The following is a 5516-nucleotide window of genomic DNA, read 5'->3' on the forward strand; positions in this document are numbered from 1 at the left end:
AAATTGCAATGTGCTGTTTAGAATTCCCAGTGAATTTTTATTGTGCACTTGTTTGTTAAAGAATAAGATCACATAAGAGACATTAAGTGTACATAAAATACCATCACTGTCACTACAGTACAATTATTAACTAGAAGTGGCCCGGTACTGTCCAGTACACAGAACCGGCACTTTTATTTGTGTACTGGCACATTTCACAAGATGCCGGCAATCTCTTATCAGTCCAATTGATGATTATGGTCCAGAGCAATAATGTCTCAGGGTACACTATGTGACGTTCACCTGTTCTCGCAAAAGTCAAGTGTTTATTCCTTGAGTTTGGAGTTTTTATTTTCTATCTAATCTCTATCTGGAAGACAACCGCTGTGGCGACCATCATCATGCTTCAAAAGCATGAGTTAGCTCATCCACACACTCATACTTTCTGATATAATAAAAATAAACATGGAGCTGGCAAGTTGAGGCTTGAAAATATCAGAGGACCATGCACAGAAGGGATTAAGCTGGGATATTGCCCGGTATCCTGGACTCTTTGTTAAAAAATTAATAAATTGATAAAGGTGAACCTGAATTTTCATTAACACTAAAACAAGGCCAGACCAAAAGTTTCACTCCCAGGGCTGGAGTATGCCAGATGTAATATTATTTAATATTAATGTAGATGTTATGCAAGAATTTGATGCACAAGCCTGTTTTCTTTGTGTATTACCTTAATGACTCTGTCCTGGCAGTGCTGGATGATCTTACACAGCTCCTCTGTACCCTGAGACTCGAGACTCTGATGAAGGATCTGCTCAAACATCTAGTAAAACACAATTTGTAGTTTTGTACCTAACTTTGTGACATACATGCATGTAACACCAGACAAACTGACTCATATAGGAATATCCCATGAAATAATGATAATATATGATAATGTACTACACCCAGTTCCACAGTCTGTATTGTGGCATGTCTGTAGACAACTATATCTGTTTAACTGTCCACTGAGTTATCAAACCGCCAAAAGATGTTCGCCTTTAGTTCTACTGTGTCCTTGATCAATGCCACAGTCAGAACCTCATCATCCAACTATTTGACAAACTCTAGTCAAACAGGAGCTACAGTGTAGGAAAATGATCAAGAAATAAAATGAGTGTCAATAAAATGATTAGCTCTCATAGAAACTTCCCATTGTGTTAACCAGTTAACCAATAACCCGAATTAGACTGGTTAGTCAGTAGTTGAGGTTTCACATCTCTCATGGGGATCTGGGCCCTTTGGACAAACACTGACGGGCTGCTCACGTCAAACTGTTGCTGCAGACCCTCAAGGCTCAGGTTCACCTCCTTCTCATAGCAGCTGTGCATCTTAACTGGATGGAAAGCCAGCATGGCGATCTTCTCCATGTGCTGAGGAGGAAGACAAGAAGGGAGAGGAAGAGATGGATGAGGCATGGACAGATTTGGGAAAAATGTATAATTGTGTCTCACAATAAATATACTACTGCAAAAGTATCACTAATGTTACACTAGACAAATGCTGTTTAAATCACAAACATATCTGGAATAGGAGTATAGGAATTGCGGATAGATAACATTTGTTTTGTAAAGATCCAGATTCTTGTGCTTCAACTGCGAAAATCAGAGTGCATTTTCTATACATAATCATTATATCTTGTGCTTCAATTTATTTTCTCATGTTATGGGTTTTATTTAAAGCGACACAATTTTCAACCTTCACGTAATGTCTCTAAGCAGGGATGTTCTCATTATTCCCATATAGTATTTCTGATACATGTATTAAAAAAATACATATTTAAAATACAAAATATGCTCTTTTCTGGAGATGATAAAAATTCCTTCATATTTTGTACCAATATATTTCCATTATGTGTATTTTATTTAAAATACTGTAACATACATCCTTTGAAAAAAAGTGATGACATAAGAAGACAAATTGCAGGATGCTGCTTCAGATTGGACGTCATGGTGCTTGTGCCTACTTTAATTTGCCAGGACTTGTTAAGATCACAATTAGTCTACATAAGAATTGAATTGAGTCAAGCGATTACCGTCAGAGCTGAGTTTCAAGACTTTAGAGCTCACTCTGTCGTTTACATCGATGACAGTGTTAAAGTCGCCACATAAAATAATTTTGTATCCGACCAATAGCGGTTCTTTAAGTCTTTTAAAAAGTTGAAAAATGTTATTCTCTCATGAGAGGTGTACATGTGTATCATTCGTATTTTTTCTCCTCGGTAAAAACAATCCAACATGAGCAATCTACAAGGAATTAAATTAGGAATTCATTCGTTTTACGAATAATAGTGACATCACCAGTTTTAGAAAAAAGATCCCACCATCAGCTTTACTTTCGCCAATAGAAATTACACTTAGACCTTTGTTCCACATGCTGGATACCTTTACTCTTTACTTGTGTTCAGTCTCAGTTCTTGACAACATAATATGTCAAAGTCAGTTTTCAACAAGAATTCAATTTGTTGGGCTCTAAAAGAATTTGATTGGATGCCATGGGCATTCCAAGATGAAACTTTGGGTGAGGTCATAAATGTTTGGGGGGAAGCTATGGTGTGGGTTTGTCGTCATTTTATAACTTATACTACAAGCTTTTCTTTTCTTTTTCTCTACCTCTACAAAAGGTGTTTCATGATCATCATCAGGCTCTGGAGCGGGGAATTCAGGAGTGGGAGAGAAAGAGCCAAAGTTGTTGCTGTAAGGGGGGCTCTCTGCTACAGCCTGCGGGTAAAGCGGGGTGCCGCCGACTCGCTGACCCTGACCCTTATACCTATTCCAAGCCCTACCAGTAGAGGTCCCCCAAACCCCAATTTATGAGATGGAATAAAATGATATCAAAGTTTAGTTGGGGTGGCAAAAGATCCACAATAAGACTGGAAACTCTCCAGCTGCCAAAAGAAGAAGGAGGGATGAGACTTCCAAAATTAAAGGAATACTACCATGCGGCCCAATTGAGATATATTGTAGGTTGGTGCAAACCAGACACAGTGAAATGAAATAGAAAAAGAGTTTGGAGAAAACCCAGTACAGAATATAATTGGGGATAAAGAAACATACAAGAAGATTTAAAACCAAATAGACACAATCACGATGTCCACATACAAAATATGGTTCAGCATAATAAAAAAATATAAGATACAGAAAGACACTAATTTATTGAATAGGATAGCAATTTTACACCGACTAGGTACGATATAGGATTTAAACAGTGGACAACAAAGGGAATCACAGCATGGTGTGTTATGGTGAAAGATGGACAGCTTGAGAGTTTCCAAAATATGACAGAAAAAAAGGATTTAGATAATCAATCATGAATTCTGTGGATTCCTGCAACTTAGAGACTACTATATGAAAGAGACCAGGGTGGACTCCTCCTGAGAAGTGAATAGTGTGATCCAGATCATCATAATCAACGCATACAAAGAAACCACAATTAGAATTATATTGGGACTATATAAAAAATGCTACAAAATACATAAAAAAAAAAGATGGGAATCAGGATTTAACATAAAACTTAGTGATGAAGATTGGCTAAGATTGGTATAATCTGCCAGACATTAGCCTCATGTATGAAACAAAGTGATTTTGAAGCAGAAACATATTTAGGTTACAAGGTCAGAGCTGCAGTGACTTCCTGACAAGTACAAATGAGCATTTCATGGGTTGTACTGGCAACACATATGACAAATGTTGGGTGGCTGGGAGATTTTTTTTTAATCAGTCTTGAATATGTCAAAGATTACCCACAATATTAACTTTGAAGCATTGTTAGTTTTGTGTAGCATCAGATAAAACATGTACTCCCTCCCCTCTTAATTTGAAAAGAGGTCATTTGTAATATGGAAATGATTGAATATTTGGTGGTTTTGAGGAGGACTGATGCAGGACAAAAGTATTAATCTTTTATGACAACAATTCTTGGGAGTGAACATTCCTGCCATATACTCAAGTGTATTGTGAAAACAATGTTCAGTGTTCTATTGATCTATTAATAAAATGTTTTCATTTGAATTCCAATTTGCCAAGAGACCTTCTTACAAGAAAGTGTGCCATATGCACTAACACAGTGGAAATTAATCATAATGAAGCCTGAGGGTTAAGGAAACAGTTTGTCATCAACTAAATACTGTAGGTGTCCAAAGCCTGAGGGTCAAACTCTTTCCCCGGATGAAACAGAATCCAGTCACGTTAACTGTGCGTTGTAAGAATGGAAAAGACTGTCATAAAAAATAATAATAATTACAACACCCACACTGTATCAACATTCAGAGTGGACTTAATTTTTAAGAATAGAGGGATAGATTTAGTGTATAGCCTACTTGTTAAATAGACAGGATACCTGCAGCAGCAGCACCAGCGAAGCTCTCTGAACAGATCAGCAATGTGACCCACAGTCCTCACAACCGAAGACGCAGCCGAAACACAGCAAGCGGTTCCGCGAAAACGGGAGCTTTGCAGCTGCGGGTCCGGGTGAGAGGACATCGGTTCTCACAGTGGAACTGTTCAGACAGAAAGTCTGGCTCCCGTGTAACGTCGCAGACAACACCATCTGCATTTAAACACTAAACTTTCGCAAAAAACAGCAAAGCGAAAAGAAAAAAAAAGAGCATGGAACATTTACATGTGCATATATTATTATTATTAACTATATTTCGATTAATGCGTGTATGTGTGTTTAAATACATGTGTATGTATGTATTTTCAATGAGTGAAAAGACGTAGTTACTGTAATTAACGAACACATTTTAGCAATAACTCTTTAGCCACCTGGCCTGCTGTTTAGCTCATTATAATGTAAAATTTCACTTACCTCTACATTTTTGAGCATCTTGCTGTGACATGTCAATAGCCTCCCTCTACCACCAACTTCCCCAGTAATTCCTTGGTCAGCGACTGATGCTGCAACTCCATTACATGTTCATCCACCTGCTGAGCAGACACTAACCTGTTCACGTTTTGGATATTAATCCGCTGCTGCTGTGGTGGGGAACTACGTTGCGTTGGAGTGTGATGATGGTCGATAATTATCTTAAAGCTACAGTAGTAGTTGAAATAAACTGCCCCTTTGTTTCACCATACATGCATGGCAGAAATGTTCGCTTCCAAGATTTTTTGTAATAAAAACATTACAGATTAATCCTCTGCATTCTTTGTGCTTTTGGATTTTTTTTTGAGGATATCTTTGGCTGTGTTGATGCAAATTGCTTCAAATTTGGTGTAGGTGAAGTTATTTTCCACTGTCAGGGAATATCAACATTTTTCATTATCATATAACACACAATTCAATCAATATCTGAAGCTAAAATGATGTGGGTGTATTTTAGGGATATCATAGTATGGTGTGAATGTGGGTTTAGGAATGAATGTGTGTGTGTGTGTGTGTGTGTGTGTGTGTGTGTCTGTGTGTCTGTGTGTATGTGCAACTCCAGGCACATCAAGTTCAAATCGACATGATACACAGGCACTACAAAGAGGCTCATACACACATGCACTCCTTTG

At 37.8% G+C, this 5516-nt stretch overlaps 1 long non-coding RNA gene across 1 annotated transcript; it reads right to left on the reverse strand.

The window, feature by feature from the left end:
• Nucleotides 1–711: 711 nt before the first annotated feature.
• On the reverse strand, nucleotides 712–4944 carry LOC131473324 (uncharacterized). Its single transcript, XR_009242174.1, has 3 exons — nucleotides 4828–4944; nucleotides 1287–1391; nucleotides 712–802 (listed from the first exon to the last, which is right to left on the reverse strand). It is a non-coding gene; the product is annotated as an uncharacterized LOC131473324 (long non-coding RNA).
• Nucleotides 4945–5516: the final 572 nt, after the last annotated feature.

The sequence above is a fragment of the Solea solea genome, chromosome 1, assembly GCF_958295425.1.
Source record: "Solea solea chromosome 1, fSolSol10.1, whole genome shotgun sequence".
In the NCBI taxonomy this organism is placed as follows: domain Eukaryota; kingdom Metazoa; phylum Chordata; class Actinopteri; order Pleuronectiformes; family Soleidae; genus Solea; species Solea solea.